At 37.3% G+C, this 24,819-nt stretch overlaps 1 long non-coding RNA gene across 4 annotated transcripts in view; it reads left to right on the forward strand.

Annotated features, from left to right (window-relative positions):
• LOC121132914 overlaps positions 1–24,583 on the forward strand; it is a 142,884-nt gene extending 118,301 nt beyond the window's left edge. For 2 of the 4 annotated variants that reach the window (XR_005869624.1, XR_005869626.1), the window contains 4 exons: positions 9,324–9,505; positions 14,958–15,004; positions 16,428–16,446; positions 21,634–24,583. This is a non-coding gene — a long non-coding RNA (uncharacterized LOC121132914). Of the gene's footprint in view, positions 1–9,323; positions 9,506–11,653; positions 11,732–14,957; positions 15,005–16,427; positions 16,447–17,726; positions 17,827–21,633 lie in introns of all 4 variants that reach the window. The other 2 variants (XR_005869633.1, XR_005869632.1) reach the window with 2 other exon arrangements.
• The last annotated feature ends 236 nt before the right edge of the window (positions 24,584–24,819 follow it).

The raw sequence follows: 24,819 nt of genomic DNA on the forward strand, positions 1-24,819 counted from the left end.
TATTAAGATCATGCATTGACATCAAAGAGACCTATGTTTTAACACTAGCATTTATGTGTCAAGTTACCTAAAGTTTCCAAGGCCAGGGGAAAATAACTTGCAACAATATTTGCAGGCTTATATTAAGAACTAAGTAAGATTATCTTCTCATATAAGTTATCTGGTAATCTGCCTCACAGAAAGCATATCTGTCATATCACAAAACCCTATCAGATATTGTGAACCTCCATATTTACATAAAAACAATTCAGTAAGGGTGATACCTCTTATGAAACTCAACATGCTGTAATTAACAAAGAGAACAAATTGTGGCTTTCTCAATAGGAGAAGATACATTTCTATAGAGAAACTAGAGATTCAATGTGTCTATTTTTGGGGTTCTTCTTTGAAGAAAATGTCTATATCACAGAAGATGGACATATATTGTACAAAATTCTGCGGTAATTTTGGGCAGGAGGGACTGAATCTTTACCATGAGGCACTTGGAAGAGCTTCAGATATCTATGAGAAAATAAATGAGCTGTCTTCTTTTATTGATATGCCCTGTTTCAGATAAGAAGAGATAGTGAAATAGAATTTTGAAATACGTGTGTTAGGTGCTACATACTTGAAATATCTTATGTAAGACTCATAACAACTAAATAAATGAAAAATAATAAGCCTAAATTTTGCAGAAAAATGCATTTCAAGTAACCTTTTTGTGTGTCAAGAAGATGTCAACAGATATGGTTTATTCAAAATCCCATATTCTTACAGCACATGCTAGGTAGTTGGGAGCTTTTTTGTGTAATTTTCTGTGAGCAGAAAATATTCCCCTTGACACATAGGTCAAAATGAATTATGGGTGTGCTGGCAGAGATCCTATATGGAAAGTAGGGGAACTTAAGTTTGAAACTATGGGCAGAGGTATGGGTGCAACTAATGAAAATGAAAAAAGAGACTACACAGGATGTAGTATGTTGTAGAATAATCCTTCTTTACACTATGAATATGTATGGATCTCACTAACTAATAAAGAGCTGATTGATTGGTAGCTAGGCAGGAAGCATACGTGGAACAGGCAGAGACACAGAAAGTGCTGGGAAGTAGGAGGGTAGAGAGACAGAGAAGTTGCCAGAAGATTCAAAAGAAGCAAGATGGAATTTCTTACTGAGAAAAGGTACCAAGTAATGTGGAAAAGCCATAGATAAGATATGTCAGTTAAGTTGTAAGAAGTTAGTAATAAGCCTGAGCTATTGGTCCAAGATTTACAATAACATAAGCCTCAGTGTGACTATTTGGAAGTAGCCATGGGTCACAGTGGGACAGAAAAACTTCCGTTTACAGTAACATAACATCAAGGACAAAAAAAGGAAAGCAACCAAGAGCTCTACACTTGGGGCAAAGTAAGAAAGTAAATGCCAAACCTGTAGATGTGCATCCCAAAGACAGAACTCTAGTGGGTAAAGGCTGTGGTGACTAAATGCGGCCAGTGTTGTCATGGCCTAACAGGGAAAATTTTGGATGGCATAGACCATACTCACTCAGCCTTCCTCTGCTGATTCTCCCTAGTCAACCATCTGGTAGTGGGGCTCAAGGGAGACAGCCCTTTACATGGTCCAAAATTATCTATATACTGGAAGGAAGAAGAACAGAAAGATCCAGACATATAATTACAAAATCACCAAACAATTGTGTTAATGTACCTTGAGTTTAGTGCAGGAAATCTGAAGTTCCTTATATATTGCCAACCCTGTACACCAAACATCCAGCTAACTATGTGGGAACAACAGACCTTGGCCAGAGACCCACCTCCCCATCAGCCTGGGGGCAGGCAGCTGTAAGACAATGTTTACTAAAAACAATCCGGTGTCCATAAGAAATGTTTACTGGAGGAATAAGTTCCTGAAAAGGGCTCGCCCACGGAATGCCCTGACCTCGACTTTTCCAAAGACTAATTGCCTCTTCCTGACCCACCCAACACAGTCTCTGGTGTCAGAGCAGAACCAGCCAGGGGTAAGAGGGGGAGCGAAGCTTTTCTTGAGAGAAGCCTTTCTTGGGAAGTTTTCTTGAGCCTACTTGGGGCCTGCTTAAAGTTTTCTTTACATCGCCGACTGGTCTCTGTATCATCAATCCTGACACCCTCCGCACATTCTCGGATACAGGCTGCACAGGGGGAGCGGCAAACTAAACCCTATTTTCTATGAAATCCTAATCATCAAATATGTGGGGTCTGCTGTAGAATTGTGAAAACATGTTTCTTGGAGACAGTGGATTTAGGTGTCAAGTACAGCACCCATTTGTTATCAGAGAGGGCTATCACAGTGAAGTGAGCACTTCTAGTAGTGTATATTAACCCCTCAACCCTGTTTCATCACCTTACCTCCAAAATAATCAACGTCACTTTTATTGCACATGTGTTTATTTTGTTTTTATTTGTTCACTTACAATTTATCACTTTAGATGTTGTAAATCTTAAGTAAAACATGTCAAGTATGCAGTAGTGCCTAGCACATGTATTTCAGAATTCAACTTCCCTATTTCTCCTTATGCTGGCAGCAGGCTTGTCAGTAAAGGAAGAGAGCTTAGTTTTTCTATCACAGATCTCTGAAGTTATTCTAAGTTCTCCATGGTACAGGTTCAGTCCCTCCTTTCTAAAATTTACAAGCTTCCTAAACATTCTTAGTTTTCATTTTTGAGCAATAGTTAATCATAATTTTTAAAAAAGAAAATGGCAGTTGAAAGAAAAAATAAAATTAAGTCATGATTCTACTTGCCAAAGTCAATCAGTGTTTCTCAGTATTTGTCCAAGTATAATTTTATTTTCTTGTTCCCTGTACTTGCAAACATCCTATAGGTATTCAATTCTCAAATGTGGCTTTAAGGTCAGCAGCAAGGGACCTTGGAAACTTGCTAGAAATGCAAATTATTGGAACTCCTAGCAGACCTACTGAAGCAGAAACCAGTGTTGAGATTCAGCAATTTGTGTGCTAACAAGCCCTCTTGGTAATATGATATATGCAGAAGTTTAAGAACCATTTATGCAGTGACTATTTTACATTCTGATTTCTTTGCTCAACATTATCTTATTCTTATTTAATATCATGATTAGCATAGCTATTTCACTAACTGTTTAAGATTCCCCTAGACTAGGTAATTTGCTGAAACATTTGATCATTCATTCATTCATTTTGTAATACTCTATGCATACTCTGTATAACAGATAACTGTTGTGGGTTGTATGGTTATAGTATTAGAATGAAGACTTTTTTCCTTAATCATAAGACAGCTATTTACCACTTTTCCCTATTGTAATTAATGATGAAACAGGTATCTTTATTATAATTTAAAACCTTATTCCTTATATTTTAGAAGGAGGGAAATAAGATCTAAAACAGTGGACACCCATCACAACACTAATGTAGTATAGTTTTTCCTTCTTTTGTACTTAATTAAAGAAATAAACCTCTGAGCATTCAGTTTGCAAGGTGCTTCAGCTCTGCTTTTCCCTGTTCCTCACAGAGAAAACTTAGAAACTCTGGTTCATCTTCTAAACAATCTATTCTCTGATCTGATTTTGTGCTAAAAACGTGATGTCCCAGATATTTCATGCAATTCTTCTTTAATTAAGTAGTGGTTAATATGTTTCAATCATTGCCAGTTAGCCATAATCTTTTATTTCTGCTGGGAAAATATGTGATCACCTTTCTCCAGTGTACTCTTCTGCTGTGATCTTAGGTACATAAAAAAGATTTCAGTACTCCCATTAGTGTCAGTAAACTTCACACAAACATCACCAATGCACCAAACTGGCTGGATGTGAACAGATGCTCTTAAAGGCTGCAAGCTGAGGCAGCAGTTAATGACCCAGTTAGACCCTTGCAACATGGGTTGAAACATATCTAATTACCATCATCACCACCACCATTTCTATGACACCCCAAGGATAAGAATGATGCTAGTCATCAGAAATAAGCTAATGATGTTACATTTAAGGGGAAAAGATCTGATCCAGTTTCAGAAGATGATGAGAAAAGTCTTCTGCACATATGTCTCTCTTATTGGTTGATGACTAAAACACTGTTGACCAATAGGGAAGCAAGATAGTCAGGACTGGGATACAAGGAGGATTCTGGAAAGTGTAGTAAACAGGAAGTCGCCATATGATACTGGGAGAAGAGGACACATGAGTCTGGCATTCTCATTAAGATAAGACCATGTAGAAATGCATATATTAGTAGTGATGGGTTAATACTTAAGACAGAGCTAGCCTATAAGACATCCTACTTACTGGTCAACATCTTATAATTAATATAGTATCTTGTGTGTTATTTGGGGACTCTAAGGCGGCTGTGGAACTGTGCAGGAACACCACAACAAAAAGACCTATGGGGACAGTTACCATGGCACAGAGAAAGCACACAATCTGTTAAATAATCAAAATGAATATGATCCAGAATGATGAGGTATGGTTCTACAGACACTCTAAATACTGAAAACCTAAACCATAGCTTATCTTCACAATAACAATGAGGACTCCAAACACCCATACATCTTTTTTCATATTCAAAAGGAAGTGATCATCATCCCATTTTTATTGGTATATGTAAGCTTAACTATAGATTAGACTAAAAAGCAAAATATATTTTATTAAAATTCTACATTCTCATTATTTGTTTTACCATTGTTTCTTTTTCATATTCTCAATACCCATTAAGATTTGCTAGTTGATATTTTTCTTTTGTTGTATACAAATAATCTTCCCTATTCCAATTTCTTTAATGGGATGATATTTTAAATTATTCTCTAATCCATCTCCTCATTTTGATTAATTACATACTAACAGGCATTTTCAAAAGTAATATAAATACATAGTATTCATCCTTTACCCAAATTCCCCCAAATGTTACATCTTACATAATTGTAGTGAAATATTAAAACAATGAAATTTATTTGGGTAGTTTCTATGTAAACACAAATTTGTGCACAAATTCACATATATGTTTAGTGCTATGCCATTTTATCTCATGTATATATTCATGTACACATTACAGAAATCAAGATACAGGATTGGTATCATTATAAAGATATCCAAGATGACAAAATTATGTTATCATCATAAGCACCTTCTTCTATGATTGTGTCATTTTAATATTATCATACAGATAGAGAATCACATATTCTATGACTTTTTATTTTGGTAAATCTCATCAGCATAATAATGACTTTAATTCACCAGGTACTGACCTGTCTTTAGGGTTCTGACAGGATACACCCTCACCTGAAACCAATAAAAGCACCACCTGTGCATATTCACTGTTTCCTTTTAAAAGGACGCTGCCTATCTCCCATCCTCTTCACTCTCTCTTTCTTTCTCTCCCTTACTCTATCTGTTCACTCTCCCTCTGCCCCTCCTTCCTATCTCCTGCTGCTTATATCCCTGGAGGCCAATATCCTCCATCCCTTTTCCCCTTTTTATGATCCCTTTCTCTAAGTAAAAAGAAAATCCATCAGTTTGAACCCTGACACATGGAGTCTTTCTGTCATGCACTGCTTTTCTTTTTTTTTCTTTTTTTATTATTTATTTTTGAATTTTAATTTAAATTAGAGCAAGGTTGCTTCACAAGTCAGTTCCAGGTCCCTCTCTCTTTCCCTCCCCTTCTCCCATGCCCTCCCCTCAATACCCCCAATATCCCCTCATTTCGCAAGGGAGGGTGAGGCCCTCCTTGGGGGTGTCCACAGTCTGTCATTTCATCCAGGGCAGGGCCTAGACCCTCCCTCAAGAGTTCAGGGTGAGAATGCATCTCACATTGTTGGATGGGAGTCCAAAGTTTAAATTATAACTCTCCAACTGGACTAAGACTTGATCAGTAGGAAGAATTTATGTCGGGTATTGTAAATGTAGCCAACTACCATGACCAAAAAGATCAAAGTCCAAAGAGGAAATCCCACTGTTGTAATTTTCTTAAACCAATATAATTTCTAATTTTATTCTCAATAATTATACCTATAAATAAGTTTGGCTCTCACCCCCATCAAAGAGAATTATTTTATTTGCAATAGGTGGAGATTTCTACAGAGATGCACAGCTGATTAAATGAAGAAAATAAGTGATTCACAAGTTGTTCCATCCCAACTGGTATATCTACAATATAACCATACACCAAAGGCTTAGCAAAATTTAGAGAAGAGGGAATGGCCATATCGTAAAAGTCAGTGGTCCAGAATATCTGTTTGCAGATAATGTCCTCTGATGTGACAAGCAAAATGCACCAGTGAAATTTGACAATGTAGTTGTCTAAACAAGAGAGGCATAGTGACAACACCAGTTGACACACAAGACTGTGAACATTTCACAAGGTTCTACCACTAAATGAATTGCCATAGGTGACAATGGTTGCAGAGAGAAAGGGAATCTTTTTCCTCCAGAGGCTGGCTCTCTTATACATTGTCCAGTCTCAAGTGGTCAGCTCCAGATGCATGTATATAGGAGCAAGACTAAACAGACTCAGTAGGTTGTATATACATGTCAAAAATGTCTAACCTTGAGCTAGATGTTTAACACTGTTAACTTTTTCTTTTGCTTAAGTGTGACTGTAAGTAATTGTGCCCTGGTTCTTCTCTCTAATGGTGAAAAAGTGTTTAGTTCTCTCTTATTTTATAGGATCCTACAATTAAATATATTTTGGATTTTTAAAGAGTATTTTTTCACTTTTTTCTATTTTATAGAAAATTGCATATCCTTTCCCCCATTCCCTTGCCCTCCCATCCTCCCATGCTTCCCACCAATCCCACCAACCTACTCACCACCCACTTCCCAGAGATAATGAGACCCTCCAGGGGGGATCATCAAAGTCCATCACATCATTTGGGGGAGGATCCAGGCTCTCCTTTCCATATCTGGGCTGCAATAGTATCCCTCCATTGGGAATGGCCTCCGGAAGTCCATTTGGGGCCCAGGAATGAACCCTGGCTCCTTGTTAGAGGTCCCATAGACTGTCTTGGCCTCCTACCTAGTACCCACATTCAGAGAGCTTGGTTTGGTCCAATACTGATTTCCCCACTCTACAGCTATGGTCTGCATGTTCTCATTAGGACAGGTCAAATGTTTCTGATTCTGTGGTGTCTCCAGTTCCATCTTGGTTCATTTGCTAATCCCTCCACCCTCTCTCTGCAACTGGATTTCAGGAGTATGGCTCAGTGTTTAGCTGTGGGTGCCTGCTTCTGCTTAGATCAGCTACTGGGTCAAGGCTCTAGGAATGGAAACCAAAGTAGTTATCAATCTCATTATAGGGGAAGGGCATCAAAGACAGCCTCTCCACAACTGCCTAGATTCTTAGTTGGGGTTGTCGCTCTGCATCTCCTACCATTTTCTCTGTCCCAGACCTCTCTCTGAACTTATAGTGACTCCCCTTATCAAGGCATTTCCTTTCTTGCCCTATTCTATTCCTCCCCTGTCTCAGTTTTCTTCCCCCTTCTTCCCTTCTCTTCTTTCCATCTTCCTCCTCTCCCCCCCCCGCCATGCTCCCAATTTGCTCGGGGGTCCTTGTCTCCTTTCCTTCTTCAGGGGTCCTTGAGTATTTCTCTTGGGGGTCCTCCTTGTTTTCTTACTCTTCTGGTGGTGTGGATTGTAGGCTGCTAATCCTTTTCTATATGCCTAAAAGCCACATAAGAATGAGTACAAACCATGTTTGTTTTTTTGTGACTGGGTTACCTCACACAGGATGGTTTCTTCTAGTTCCATACATTTGCCTGAGAATTTCAAGATTCCATTTTTTTTAATTTTTAAATTGAATGTTTTAGAGACTATGGGACTTTACAAACACAAACTCTGTTTTATACTGTGATGCTAACATGAATACTTGAGGGCTAAAGATAAAGTGATGTGTTTGTATATCAACAATGACAACTTTTGTTAACTTCTTTTAAGGCTACTCATATCTGGGCAGAGGGAATCTAAATTCAGTATTTGTTTCTATCATATTAGTCTGTGGGCAAGAGTTAGGGCCTATTCTTGATTGTTGACTGATGTGAGAGAGCCCATCTCGTGGGACATGTCATCTCTGGGTAGGTAGGCCTGGGCCGCACAAGATCAGCAGCTGAGAAAGCCAGAGGAAGCAAGTTAACAGTCCCTTGCGTCTATAATTTTTTGAGTTTCCTCATGCTTAAATTCTTATCCTGAATTCCCTCTGTGATCCATACATGTAAGCCAAATGAACTATTTACACTATGATCTGCCTTTGGTTACTATTTTATCATAGCAACTTAGCAGCAAACTAGGAAAAAAAGAGCAGTTTGGTTATCCTTTTAATTTTTCTCTATTTTTGAGAATTTCATACATGTATATAATAATGACTGCCCAGTTATTGCCCCTAATATGTGCATAGGAGTGGGGCTATTTACTAGTTCTTGGAATCCTTTCAGTAGAACATCCTCAGTAAAGAATGCTTGTCCCTCCCAACAACTATCCACTGCCAATAGCTTTTCACTAATGGGTGGGTACTAAAGATCACCTAGACTATCTCTTCTAGTATTTTTGTTGTTATTTGTTGTACACTAATCTCTATTTAGCATGGGGAGGTTGAGTATTTAGCCTTTAGTCTTTATTTGCTCATTTCTATTTGACTATTTCTGTGATGTCTTGTGAGCCTTCTAAGATTAGAAAGTCAGTGTTCCTCCAAATATTTTCTAAAATTTTCTGTTCATTTGATTTGAGTCCTTTAAAGACCATTGTTTATTGTCTCATATAACTAAAATTGGAAACTGCTATATACATCATTTCTAATTTTTAAACCAAGTGTCCCAAGTAACTTATGTTACTCCATCACACATGTAATTAGTTCTTTTAGAGCTTTCTGAACTATTGATGGTGTTCATTAATGCATTCCCAATTACATGGCGTCAGTTTGGGAGACACAATGGTAATCACATGGAAGTTTAAATTATGCATCACCATAAGGGGTTACACTATGCCCCTCAGGCCATATACATTCCTCCATAAGGTTCATCTTTTCTCAATATCCTCTCTATTCTAGCATCTAGGGCACTGAACTTGGTATTGCAACCTGGAAAATATGATAAAGCACTTCACAGTTGAACCAGAGATATCAATCTCCCTGATGGGCAAACTGGAGAAGTAATAAACTCATGGAATAGTTATGGCTGATAGAACAATTCCTTTGTCTGCAGAATCTTAGAATTTATAATTAGTGAACTGATATTTACAGAAAAATAAATTGTTGATAGTATAAGATCCAATACAAACATATTTCCTCTGTGAATTGGTAAATCCAGTCTGCTTTATCTCTTAACTTTTAACATCTCTGATGTACTTCCTACATCAGCACACAGCAGAAGACATCAATGATTAATTTGAAGAAATTTGGAAATGTGACTAATTTGAAGATAGCATTCAGACCTGGGATCCCTGGCAAGTTGGATCTCAGTATTGGTTATGACTTAGACATATGCTTCTCTCACCTAGCAACTCAAACTGTTCACAAGTTTATGCTCAATGGAGAGAAAGGTAAGCATGTATGGGCATGAACAGAGGTGAGTATAATTCCATGGTCACATAAATAAATGAAGTTTGCACGCTTACAACAGTAAAAGTATACTACTTTTAATGTATAGTCTATGTATACTAAGCATTAAACCCTGGTAATTGAATATGTGATTGTAGTCATCCTATACTTGGGTATTTAGACTAACAATCAATAAATTGATCCAATGGTGAGATGAAGAGAAAAAGGACAATTTTCATGTTTGCCTGGTTGCGCAATCATGACACTGAAGGCCTTCACAACGGTTCAGCAGAACTTATAGCAGTTAACAAAAACTTTACCCAATAAGCTATTAAGTGCAGCTTGGCAATCAACACCATAAAATTTATACTTAGCCCTCACATTAAAAAGCAGTTTATTGGTATTTGTGTAATAACTTTTACCATAATATTTTAAGATAATATTTTATTAATTCTTTGAAAATTAAAATTTTATACAACCAATATTGATCATATTCAACATCCTCACCCTACAATGTTCAAAAGTATCCTCACCTCCCTGCCTTGATGTCCTCTTTCTCTAGAGCTCTCCTTCTCTATCTATTATTCTTTCTATCTATCTATCTATCTATCTATCTATCTGTCTATTTATCTAACTAAAACCCATCAAGTTCAGTCTGTGTTTTCCAACTAGTCTTGGATGTGGGCCTGCCCTGAAGTGTAGATATCCAAACTTTACATGATATTTCCAGTGTTCCTGATTACCCTCCACAACCTGACAGTAAGACCCATTCATGAAAACACCACATAACTGAGCCATAAACACAGAGAAATCAAATGCTATTTTTTCTTAAATTGTGTTGCTCTATTTCCAGCCTCCCTTCCATAACATGGTAAATTATGTCCCCAAGGATAACAGAAAGGATGTGTTATCCTTTTTCCTTCCATTTCTGTACCACTATCCTCAGAAATGTTAATGACTGTTAAGTTCAATTAAATAAATATATATTATGAATCCATACTAAAATAATTGCCTGTTAAGTTGAATTAAAGAAAGAATATATACAAAGGATTTACCAGTGTGTATAAATGTTACTAGCTTTTTTAGGCTCTCTAGGGCAGTAATAGAGAACAACAGGTTCATACTCTCAAAGACCTGTGCAATGAGTCATTTATCTAACATTTATCTGCAGGGATGTGTGAAGTTTTTCAAAATGTCTGAAAAGTATGTTTTTCATTATCAATATGAATAATATAATATCTGAGCAATAGTGATGATAAAAGAAATTATCACTGTAATTCATAAAATGTATTTAAAATATCTCACATATAAGATGTGCCAAAAATATAACTAAATCTCTAACTAGCAAAAGAAAATCAGGATAGAAACTCCTGCTCCTAAGTCAAACTCTTACATGTAGTTTCAACTTAATTAGAAGTAGAAGACGATTATTACTGTAACCTTAATCAAACTCAGGAAACAACTGAGCAGCCATTCACTGGGAAAAGGGCAAGCAGTATTTAAGTGAATTCTAAACTCGACCCCTGGAGAATTGATTGTGAACTTCGCTCCTGACATGATGGCTAAATAAACAATTACTTATTAACTGCTGCCTGGAGGTACACTTTTTAATCTCCTGAACTAGCGATAAAGTGAAGATTTGATTTGGAGATTTAAATCAGGCTATAGACAATTTGCTGCTTAGGTGAGAAAGTAACAGAAAACAGGGTGGTTTGGGTCAAATGGCAAAAATACAATTTAGCTGTTGACCAAGAAGATTGACTGAGGAGACATTTCTGAGGTTAAATATGCTTAGCCCAATTTACTTTCCATGGATGAATGACTGGAACATTCCTTGATATCACTTAATGGTTTTCTCCTGAGGGATCAGCACATTGCTGTGCCCTAGGATGTTGTTTTCATGGAGGCAACAGTACCTCCATGCCTTTGTACATAACATTGGAAATGCTGCTGAAATGACAGATATAGTGCTGAGGGTGGTAGAGCAGGGAGATGTTTAGCAATCACAATCACTGGACAGGTTAATCAAAGTCTTATGTGTCAAAGATCTCCAGCTAAAGGATGTAACTGAGTATCTACCATGGAGTAAAAACCTACAGTGAGAGGTCTATGTTCAGAACTGGCTAACAGCTATTTCCTTTCTTACAAAGGTGCCCATTTTTATTTGTATAGTGGAAAGTTAAATGTTTTGATCTCATGGGATTATAAGTACACAAACAAGAGTAGAGGTAAGAAATGTTTGTGTATCTTTGCTTTTTCCCTATTTAGAATACAAGCTTCATTAGTCCCAGAGAATTGACAACATAATCAAGAATTAGCAAAGAATTACTTTAACATGGACACTTTAAGGATATTACACATTTTGTGGAAATACCTCACCACAAGTCTTCTTTGTACTACATTTCCAAAGTCCTTCTAAACACAGTGTGTCATTTCAAGTTCAGTATTGTGCCTGTATTTCTAAGGAGTTAATATCCAACAATCTTCCAAGTAGGAATGGGTGGAGAGCTACACACATCCTTAAGTATGCTAGCTGTCTCTGGCATGTCATTTTGAGTGAATAAATGCTCAAAATCCCATCATTAACATTGTATCTGAGAAAGACATTGATTTTTTATATTGCTGCCACAAGGCAGTAGCAAGCCTATAGTGGTTCAATAATATGTGCTCAATACATACTTCCTGATTTTAAAATAGTGCAAAACAAGAGCAACAAAAGCTTATTACTGAAAATCAATGTCTTCTTGACAAGCAGTTGTAAATGTTTTAAATCTTCTCCCATCCATTCAATAAGTTGTCAATTATCTCCACACTTTGTACATTTTTTGATACAACAATGCAGTCAGGGATTCTTAAGGAATGTAAGATTAAAATGTCATGCAATACAATTAGTTCACACATGTGAACTATCCATTAATATTTCTCCTATCTGTAAAGCATTCCTCAGGTGGGCAATATAAGGTAATATTTTGTTTAGTGCCGCATCACTCTTATACATCACAAGACTTTGTTATGGTTGGTTGTCATCACTGTGACAAAAAATGTGTTAGAAATCACCTTAGTCAGGATAGTGCAAGTCTGCACTTCCACTGACAGAGAGTCTGGGAAACAGGAAAGAAGCTAAGACAGATATACATGGTACCCCAGAGAAGAGGAATGAGGAAAGATCTTCCGAACAGATTGGGAACATGGCGAGGGATGGAGGGGAGTGGGAGCTGGGAAGAAGAGAGGGGGAGAAGAGGAAGAGAGAGTAGGTCATGGGGGAACAGGAAGGTCGAGTGGGGGGTAAAATAGAGGAAAGAGGGAGTCATAGGTTACAAGACAGATCTGGCACCAATGACACCAAGTGGCAAACTAAGCAATAGTGGAGAGACCACCTTAAGTGCCCATTCCTGATAATGAACTTGATGTCTATAGCCATCCTAGAACCTTTATCCAGTGACTGATGGAAGCAGAGGCAAATACCCACAATTAAACACTGAACTGAACCCATGGAATCCAGTGACAGAGCGAGAGGAGCGATGAGCAAATTGGCAAAGAATGGGCTGGCAAAACCAGCAGAGACAGCTGATCTGAACAAGGGAGAGCTCTTGGACCCCAGACCAACAGCTGAGAGGCCAGCATGGGACTGATCCAGACCCCCTGAGTGTGAGAGTCAGTGAGGAGGCTTGGGCAACCTATGGGGCCCTGGGTAGTAGATCAGTGTTTATCACTGGCATACAAACGGATTTCGTGTGTCCATAACACAAAGAGGACTGCTCTCTCACCTTGGACTCTTAGGGGAGTGCCTGGACCCTGTCCTGAGTGAAATGTCAGTCTTGATATCCCCTATGTGGAAGGAAGTGGGGATAGGGTAGGAAGCTTGGGGGGGTGGGGAAGTGCAGGAAGAGGGGAGGGAGAGGGAACTGGGATTGACATGTGAAGCAAGCTATTTAAAATTAAAGTAATAAAAAAAAAAGAAATCACCTTAGTGAGAAAAGTTTCATTTAGGCTCATGGTTTCAAAGATGTCAGTTCATAGCCCTTGGCTCCATTGATTCTGAGATCGGTTCATGCTGAAGTAGATCATCAGTTTCATGAGTAACATATATAAGTATATGCTATCTCCTTCTTACAAACAAAAAGCAGAATATGAAATGGGGACTGTAACCAAAAAATACAGCCTTTAAGATTCACACTCAGATTCAGTGTGCTCTCACTAGCTCAGGTCAGCTGTTTATGTGAGTTTCCCCATTCTGGTCTTGACCCATTTATTCATAAGATCATTCCTCCCTCTCTTTTACTGGACTTTGAGAGCTAAGCCCACTCCCTGAATGCAGGTGACAGTGGGTAGCTTGGGTAGTTTGTGGGGCCACTGGAAATGGGACCAAGGTCTATCTTTAATGCAGAAACTGGCTTTTTGGAGGTTAATTCCTATGAAGAGATACATTGTTTTGCTTAGACACAGGGAGGATGGCCTGGGTCCTGCCTCAACATGGTGATGGGACACACTTCATTGAATCCTCTTAAGAGACCTTACCCTCTCTGAGGGAAAAAATGGAGAGTGGGACACAGGGAAAGTACCAGATGAGCTGGAGGAGGGGAAAGAGAGGGAACTATAATTAGTGTGTGAAAACAAAGGATAAAAACTTTACATTCACACTCAGTGATAGACTTCTTTGAAGAAATGCCCCTAACTATGATTCTAGAACCTCAAATAATGGCACTATTAACTGTGACCAAATGTTCAACATGGGTTTTTGTGTTGGAAATTTCATATTCAAACTCCAATAGAAACCCTCTCAGAACAAACTCAACAGTGATGATTTTGAGATCCACGTGAACACTCCTCAAATACAGATCACCATAAAGGTTTTGGGCAGTCTTTTTTTTCATAAGGTAGAGTATCTTGTTTTCTCATGTTTGGTTTTTGTCTTTTGGAGGCCTGCTCTTTTGTGAAGAGAAATGGAAGGGTATGGATCAGGGAAGTGGAGAGGTTGGGAAAAGCTGAGAGGAATAAAAGGAGGGTAAACTGTGCTTTGAATGTATTGTATGACAGAAGAATCTGTTTTCAACAAAAAGAGGGTAGACAAGATATTCCATTTGACAGTTATCAGTAATCTGTCTGCTCCCTCCGTTGGTGCAGTGATTAAACATAGTAAACCAAGAGTTATGATTAAATGAAGTGAATTTAGTTTTAGATCAGTAGGAATTATATACAACTTCTGACCCACCATCTCATTGAATAAGTGATTTTATAGAAATAAATGATAGTAAGAATAGCTATGCCTTCACCCAGCCTTTGCTATGTAACAATTAACCACAAACCATATCAGTGGCACATTGTGAAAGCACTTAGGATTTTATCTAATCATTCACAAACTGGCTGAGATTTAACTATTTCTGTTACTCTTTTCTGAAAGATTATAATAGACTCCAAATTTTTCTTTGTCTCTTATATTTCTTGAACTCACAGGTAACCAAGGTACAGCTTTCTTCTGAGGAAAATAGAAGCACAAGAAGGTAAGCAAAGCTTACCTTTGCTGCCATGTTTCATTGCATGCTCCCATCATGACTGTCTCAAGTGTGACATAGCAAAACCAAAATCAAGAAATGGAGAAGCACAGATTTCCCTCCCAAGGACTATGGCAAGGGAGTTGATGCATATTAATAGAGGAGAATGAGTAATGAGCACTGGCAATGATTTCATTTACAGGTATTAAAATGTGATACAAAAGCTGTCAAAATGAAATTAGATGGACTATATTTAATCCTTATTTCCACAGAAAGAGACTGTTGGCATTTCCCAGGTTTTGGCACCAAATGTAAGCGTTTCGGGATGGATCGGGACAGGATGGAACAGGAGTGGGTCAGGTATTCTGGTACTCGAGAGCCACAGAATACTGAGTGTTACACAGCTCAGGTGGAAAGGTATCCTGGAGCTATGGAGCCAAGCACCACCACAGGTTGTAGTAAGCTTAGCAGCTTACAGCCTTGCCTCAGAGAAAGGCTTCTCCAGTGTATCAGCTCCACTCCAGCAGGACAGAGTCTTCCAGCTGTGGATGTTCACCTAGTGTAGCAGTTTTGCTCAGCAGGAGGTTTCTTGGGTGACTTTGGGGAGCAGGGAGCCAGGAAAAGAGAGTGGAGTGTAACAACTCCACTCTGCCAAGGGAAGGTTTCCTGGGCGAGTGTTACAGCCCTGCTCATTCTGCTCTGCTCTGTCGCTGCCACAAAAGATATTCACCCAAAGCTCATCCAAAGGGGTTTATTGGAAGGCAGGTAGCTGGTCCAGCCAAGCTGAACATACACAGGGTTTATATAGGGATTCTTAGGGGTGGGGAACTTTTTCCAGGGTAAGGATTGGTCCGATTTCAGTACTGAGCTTAGATTTGCTAGAGCTTTGCTTGAGGATTGGTTAGTTTTCTGCACAGGATTAAGGTCAGATTTGGCTCTGGTTTCAGGGCCAAAGTGTGTTTCTTTCTCTGGTCCTTTTTAGCCTTTTGGCTCCAATTTTAGGGCCAGGGTGCATTTCTTTCACTGACTCAGATTCCAGGGACAAAGTGTATTCCTTTGGCACTGGTTTCAGGGTCAGGGTACATTACTTTGGTTCTGGTTGCAGGGCCAAGTGTGTTTTTTTGTCTCTGCTCAGGGTGTGTTTCTTTGACTGGTCCCTTTTCCCTACAGAGACACTGTTTGAACTAACTAGCATGTTGTTTAGTATGTTTGTATACTTAGGACTTCTGGCATTCAAGGTTTACTGACACCATTTGTGACATGTTAAGTTTCTTTTCTTGGCATGATATTATAAAACAAGGAATTTGTAGGCAATATAATGCTAATGAAGTCACTCTCAATTACAATAGAAAACAAATATATTCATCTCTGTCCCTTACAACATCAAATTCAATTTTCCTGTTTTTCTATTTATCTTAATGCCTAAAATGAGTACCTGGATTGAAAAGTTGGTAAGTAACAAAAAATGTTTTTCTTAACAAGGATTTATCTATTTAAGAAAATGCAATGAGGGCTATACTTTTTGAAGACTTCTTCAAAAAACTTTCCTTGGTTGAAAGTTTTCCACATAATCACACATCTATAATCAAGATATCTACAAGGAATACAAGTACCACTTCAGTCTGTCATTTCTATTGACTCACTGGACTTAATGTGTGCATTCTTTCCTTTCATGCTTAAGGTTTTCTCCTCTCAAAATTCATCACAAAACTTAATAGCTATTGGGACATCATTAAGATGTTCCCTTAAAATGTCCTATTATGGGGCTTCTGGCTTCAGGAATGTCTATATGGAGCTAAAAAGCATAAATGCTCCACAGCCTAACTGCAGAGCTTCTCTACAGATTATAACAAAATGACCTACTTTTCACCAAGTAATTCTCAAACTCTTTTAAATAAGATGATTTTAGAGAGAAGAAAGTTTTAACAAACAAGATATAAAATGACTCCTTTGAATTGGAAATTGGATTCACCCAAAGGTGTTTGAGAACCCTCTTCACCTTAGAGTAAAACACAAACATATTATAATGTCAGGCAAGATGTTAGCCCTGGCCTTCAAAAAGAAAATAGGCTATTACACAAATAATATGTCACTGAGTAAATGCTAGGTGATCCCTTAAGATTTTTTTCCTCTTTGTCCTGTGTAATGGAGTACAACACCAATATTCTCACAGTATTGCCTTAGGGACAGAAATGAATGGAACTGACACTCTAAGATCAGCAGGTTGGCTATTTAAGATCAAATATCAAAGCACAGCTTTAGTATGCACATTGCACTCACACATCAGGCTTGTGGGATATGTTTCCTACAAGATCATATCAAGTAAGAAACAATTTATAAGATGAGAAAATACTGCTACTCCATGAGTTCAGAATCCATAAAATAGTAGCTTTCCTCATCTTTTTCTCATGTCTTAGATTTGTAGGAACATCACTCATAGAGTCAACCAAATTAGTTTACTGTGTTCCAACAACTGCTTTTGGAATGATAAAGCATATGATTGAAACATCTAGATCTTGCATACAGTTTCTCAATGCTTTCTTTTTTCCCCCTTCAGGTCAAACTTTATTCATGCATAAAAGGGAAGGCTTTTCCTGGGAACCTCAGTGAGTTTGACACATAAGAATTCAACATCATAAACAGTTCTGAGGAGGAGCAGATTACAAACAGGAGGGTTGGGCAGGTTTTAACATACGTTCCAATTACAAATATCCAACCAATAATTTTGCAGGCATGAGAATAACTTATGATGGTACAGAACCTTGAAGGAACAAACCATAAGAAGCTCAATTACAACTACCACATAAAGAATCCTTCCCTAAAACACTCAGGTGTGTGTTTCCATTTCATGTTTAACAGCACATAAGCAATGTATATGGAAATCTAATGTATCAATTGAAAGAATGGCATGTATGTAAAGGGAAACACACAGTATTCATAATTCCTAGTGAACACAGCCTGCCTGTCACTGTCTTCTTTTTAGAATGGTATGAGTTCATTAGTGCTCATGGCTCCTCAGCAAAAGGTATGGCCTAAAGATCTTCTACTCTATTGATATAGGAATTGTGCCTAGCTTGATCTTGTATAGGTCTTGTGCAGGTAATAATAGCTGTGGTTGCGGAAGTGTAATAGCAATACCATATCCAGAAAATGACAGTTCACAGCACTCCTCCTTATTATCTGATTATTCTTTGAAAAATTTATATATATATAAATCCATTTTGTTTATTTTTGAGAATTACATACATGTATATAATGAAATACAATCACATGTAGTTTCATTTTCCCCTTCAACTCCCTCCATAACTTCCCCTACTTATTTCCCTCCCAACTTTGCCTTTTTAAAAATGGTCCACTAAACCTAATAGGTGCTGACCATGTGAATGGGTGTGAGGCCATCCTTTGGGACATGGACAATCTTCCAGTGACCACATGTACAAAGAAAAATTTAGATAGATAGATAGATAGATGGATGGATAGATAGACCAATATATGGATACAGATAGATTGATAGATCTCCAAATATCAAGTCCTTCCTCCACCTGTGATGAAATTTTTCTTGTCTGGAACTTGTGTAGGTTTAGGATATTTTTTTAATGAGAGATGTCCCATTTAGAGTCATACAAAGTAAGCATGCTGCTGGCTCCCTAGTTGTATGTATATATCCTTAATTCACTTCTCATCAAGGTGGTTCCTGCTAACTCCTTGAATACAATAATACACAAAAATGGAACTAGATTAAAAGGCAAAAATAATGGAAAGAAAATAGAAAAATTAGAATATACATAAAAATAAATGTAATTGACAAAAACCTGGAATTTTTAATACCATATACAAATGTTTAAGGTAATAAGCAGGCTGTAAAAGAGATAATTGTTAACTCCTGACATTTTTGGATATTTACAAGAATATTCTCTCATGTCCTTACACCCAGCACTTTCAACAACTGTAAACCTACTCTGTGCCAACATGACATAGTGTTCATTTAAGGGGTTTTATTTGAAAAAGTCTTTTAAAGTTTAACAGTTTTGCAGAGAATGGACACTTTAACGACCTGTGCATTTTCTAGCATTTGATTTAATTTACAGCTCAATGAACTTGTCTCTGACTGTCTGAAACTGACACTTAATATTTACTTCTTTTTCACCTCTGCTTCCTGTTAATGATCTTGAACACTAATAAAGTTTTACAAGAGTTGTGACTTCCTGACCAAGCATAATCTCCTTCAGTGATAAAGCAGCAAGCACCATAGTCGATACCAAGACCACACTGAATATTGCACAAACACACATTTTAGTTTTAACTCCTTTTATTGTTCTAAATAAATTATTAATACTTAGCAATTATTGGGAGATAACTTCAACTACATAGTCATAGCAATTATAACAATATAATCTTTAGACACTAAACCCAGAATCAATTTGTAACCTTAGATGGATTTCATTTTATAAGCCCCTGTGAATCAACAGCAGAAAACAGACACATGTAGAGAAATATGTATTTTTCAAAATCAGATATATATTATAGATTTAATTTAGTAGAGTGAGAAAATGAGAGAGGAGGAGAGATATAAGAGAGAGAGGGGGAAATGAGGGATAGAATGAGAGACAGAGACAGAGAGACCAGGTCACCAGGTGATGAAAGTTTATTCTTCTGAGCCCTTGACAAGTTTTCTGTGTAAGGTATCAGAAGAAAACACTCCTGTGTACATGGATGGTTTTTCATTTCATACTCTTTCAAATATTGCTAGAGCTAGGGCGCCAACACCAATTCAATTTCCATATAAGTTGGACAAAGCCACTAATGTATGTATGCATGTATGTATGTATGTGTGTGTGTGTATGTATGTTTATATTTTCTAAAGTCAATAATAAAGGCAGTGATAGGCCACTGTATCTATGCCCTGAGAATTAGATGGCACCAAGAAAATCCAGTACTCAGATATAAAAGCAATATCAATATCTTCTGAGAATCTTGAATTAAGAAGTCTATGCTCTGTGTATTTGGTAAGACATCTGAGTTAAAAATATATAAGAAATCAGGGAGGGATATGGCTCAACAGTTAAGAACACTGATTGCTGTTCCAGAGGACCAAAGTTCAATTCCCATATGACATCCATAAGACATCAGCTCACAACTATCTGTAACTACAGTTCCAAGGTATCCAGCACTCTTTGGATCTCCAAGAGCACCAATTATACATGTGGTACACAGACATAAATGTTGATAAAACACCCATACACATAAAATTTAATTATAAAAGTGATATCAAAGTTAAATTCTTGAGAAGTCATCTCAAAATGAGAGTTTAAGGAATTTGTGATATTTTAGATTAGGCAAGATAATCTGGGCTGAATCTAATGGAAACAGTCCTGAACCATATCACCAACTTATGTGTAAATGAACCATCAACCTCATTGTACCATATGTAGACAGAGGATAAGAAGAGGAGGGAGTGTGAAGTTAAGAGAAGAAGTAAATGATGGTGACTGATAGTGCATCCACAAAACTCTACTGAGAACAAAGACTTAGAACAAAGTACACAGTGTTTTATTATCTTTATCCTGTGATTGATTCTACATTGCCATGCAGAACTAATTTGAGTTGTTTCATCTTTGATGTAAATATATAAGTTTGTAAATGTGATGCAGAGCTCGAAGGTAGAATGTATTCTGATATTGAGGCAAGCTAGATTTTTAGATTAAACAGTACTGCCCATAAAAGAAAGTCAGTGCAAATTTGAACTTTTAAAATTTTGTTTTTAACATAAGTTCTCAATAAGAAAACAAAGCAATTCATTGATTGAAGCAAAATGTGGTACAACACATATCTAATAAATAACCTACCAAGAGCTATTATTTATATGCATTGAGTGATCCTTTATTTTATTATTTCATGGGCTTGAGAAATGTCCAAGAGATCAGTGCAAACACCTCTGGGAATCTCTGCAAGTCCAGAAATCATTAGGTTAAGAAGGCTCAACTTAAGCAGCAATTTAATCTAGTGATGGGTTCAAATTTGCAGTAGACTAGTTAGAGGTGCTGGAATTGTGGAGGAGCTGCTTATAACACCTAGAGTGTGGAAGGTCAGCAGAGTCCAGTTCTTCTGACCCTGTGCTAAGGTTCAAGTGAGTGACTAAGCCTAGTGAAAAGACTTAGAAAATTTCTAAACTAAGAAGTACAGAATGAGTTCACACATGTGCTCTTCAAACTATGTTCGTTACTCTTTTTCATCCTGTGCTGCTAAGTTCCCAGCTTATATATACACACAAACAAAAGCAATTCTGTGAGCTTGAATTTCTCAGGGTCAAAAAGCAAATAAGAGCTGTCTTGATTGACACTGTCAGCATCTTTGTGGCCCTGGGGAGACATGACTAAAAGGATGCCTGGGCATTGTTAGGAGTTAAAATTTATTATAAGAATGGACCAGGGGAGTTGGTACATGATACGTTCCTAGGTTAAAATTCTGTATCAATAAACTGAAGTAAGGATAGGTGTAGACAATTAATAGCTTTTGTAGAGTAGAGTAGAGGTTAACATTTTCCCAAGTCAGCTGTGGGAGAATTTAGGACACTCAGTCTCCTTATCAGGAAAGAGAAAGAATCAAACTAACTGGGACTTGCTACCCATATCTTGAAGGTCCGAAATGTGATCCATATGAAAACTCTGCTCCTGACCAAATGTCCTGCCAAGTAGAAGATAATTACAAGGAACTGACTTCTGAGTCTATCTCAAGGAATGAAGCAGAGATTAGACTGTGGGAACCAAGATTATTGACTGCATGACTCAACTCCCTACAGGAAGTCCCACAGAGTTGTGGGGGATGAGCCACCATACCAGTACATGGAAAATTGTGCCTGATAATCTATATGCTACTGAATCTTGCACCAAAAGAAAGTGCTTATGGCTTCACAAGAGATTTACTCTAAGAACAGCCATTATACAAAAGATGATGAGCCCAGAATTCTTGCAACTGAGTTTATCTCCATTAGAACACTTCACTCTGGTGCTTCACACTTCTGCTTTATCATTTGAAGTCTCACTGCATAACTCTTGTGGATCACAGCACTGGAGGAAGTAGGTAACTGAATGCACATCTTTAAAAGTCATACCTTATTTAGATTTCACCTGTTTTTACTTTTTCTAGACATCTTAACTTACATAGCTCTCTTCCATTCGGCCCTCACAACCATAATGGAGATATTCCACTGGGTGCAGGAATGAAATTAAAACAAGCAAAGAAACAAACAAACAAAGAACTTGATTTAAACTGTTCTGCAGATATTTTTCCAGCACAATGCAAAATACTAAACACATTTCAGTAATAAATATGTAAGTAAAATTGAGGGAAACAGGTTCTAACAAGACAGATCGATGGATAAAGCACTTGCCACCTACAAAGATGACCCAGAATCCACATAGTGGATAGGAAACCATGACTCTCTCAGACTGTATTCTAACCTCCAAATATACACGATGGTGCACATACACACACATATGCGCACACAAATACACCACACTATCAAGTCCCAGAGTTTTCACCATAACAGCACCCTATGTCATAGAAGCTTGCACATCTCTACCAGTCTGATAAGCTTTGCGACCTGGTTTAGTCAATAAGTTTTAGTCTTGCAAATACTTACATCTTGGAACGTGTAATATGTATATGTAATAGGCAATCATAGGAGAAACACAAATGTGGTTAATTTATTCACTTTCCCAAGCTAGAATCCAGCTAGTCACCAGGCATTGGAAAATGTTGAGAGAAAGTTAGATCTTCCCAGAGTGTATCACTCTAAGTTATTGCTCTATAGGCTTTTGAGCTAAAAAAAAAAGTAGCTATGATACTGAATTTGGTAGAGCTTTCCCATGTAGGATTATTACAGCAATACATAACAGAAAAATTGCCCAACATGGTACATGCTGCACTAGCCTCAAATGAAGTTAGGTACATTTGAGTCTCTGAATCTTACAGCAATAAAACTTTGTGCTGTACTTTTGAATACTCTAAGGAAAAGCTCTGCCTGCTGTGAGTAGCAATGAAACAATGGGTTGCTTCCAATTCCTACCTTGAAGCACAAATATGTATCTGCTTTAATGTGTTTTATGATCTTTCTAAAACCTGGTTAAAGATGCAATGCATTTTATTACAAGAATAACAGAAAATTTAGAAGTGCATGTATTCCTATATTGACTGTCTGTTCAATATAGGAAAATTTAGTGCTTTGAAAAGATTTCTGACGGGTCACCCATACTATGTATAGGCAAATCTTATCTAGGTATTAAAGTACTACATTGTACCTCCTAAAACACATAGTTACTGTAAATTAAATAAATCAATATTTTTGAATATTTAAAGAAAAGTAAATCCTAGCTATGCTGATTTGATCAATACATAACAGGTTTTATATCCTTATATTCCATATATTATATATACATATATATAATTAAGATAAATACAAAACATTATAATAGAAAATTTGAGGCTTATGAGCAGATAAAGCAGACATATACACTTTTTAAAATCAACCAAAGAAATTAATTTTATCTTTTTTAACAGTTGGTGTTCCTGATATAAGAAAATGATTCTCTGGGAAATATATGATTAAAAGAAAAATGATACCTATGTAATAAATAAGTAGATGGTTTAATATTCACATGTCTAGCTTAGCTCCATAATTTTTAAAAGACTATTGCCTGGGTTTTAGGAAACAAAAAATTACATTATGTTTACTAGTTACAACGTGTCCTTCTGGACATACAAGTTATTCATTCACCTATATAATTAACTCCAAAACATTTTTTTAAGTTTCACACTTGTATACAGAGTTACATTATAAAGACCAAACAGGCTATATTTATGAATATATATGTATATACATATATGAATTGATAATAATTAGTGAAACAGAGGCCATGAATCTGAAGGAAAGGGGTAAAAGATATATAGGATGATTTCAAGGATGAGAGGGAAGGGAGAAATGTTAAAATTATAATCTCAGAAAAAGAAAAGTTTTATGTTTGCAAAGATGACAGAAAATAAAATAGAGGTTGCTTATGGCTAACATTATACCACACTAGGAAACATGATATGCTTCCATTCCCAAAAATTGAATATAGGAATGGCATATAAGGAACTACAGTTTTATGGCGCATCATCTACAGCAGTGGTTCTCAATCAGTGGGTCACAACCCACTTGGGGTTGCCTAAGACCATTGGAGAACGCAGATATTTACATTGCTATTCATAACAGTAGCAAAATTAGTTATGAGGTGGCAACAAAAAAATTTTATGGTTTGGAGGTATTTAAAACCTGAGGGAGTGTATTAAAGGGTTTCTGCAGTAGGAAGGTTGAGAACCAGTGATCTCAATGCTGTTATATTTATCACCAACAAAGACCATGCTGGGGAAACCCACAAAAACAGCTCACCTGATCAAGCGGGAATTCATGGACACCACCATAGGACTGAAGCAGGCCCCCTGAACGTGGGTGTCAGTTGGGAGGCCTGGGCACTCTATAGGGTCTCTGGCCATGGAACCAGTATTTATCCCTAGTGCATAAATTGATTTTGGGATCCCATTCCCTAAGGAGAGATACACGGGGGAGGGTCGAGGCCCTGACCCAAATGATGTAACAGACTTTGATGAACCCCCATGGGAGGCATCATCCTCCCTGGAGAGTGGACGAGAGGTGGGAAGAGGGATTTGTTGGGGAGCATGGGAGGAGAGGAGGGAAAGGGAACTAAATTAATTTTTCAAAAAAATTTCAAAAAAAGAAAGAAAAAAGATTGTTTTTAATTTAAATAAAAATTAAAAAATAAAGA

Source organism: Mesocricetus auratus, unplaced genomic scaffold (genome assembly GCF_017639785.1).
Source record: "Mesocricetus auratus isolate SY011 unplaced genomic scaffold, BCM_Maur_2.0 Super-Scaffold_4256, whole genome shotgun sequence".
Classification (NCBI taxonomy): domain Eukaryota; kingdom Metazoa; phylum Chordata; class Mammalia; order Rodentia; family Cricetidae; genus Mesocricetus; species Mesocricetus auratus.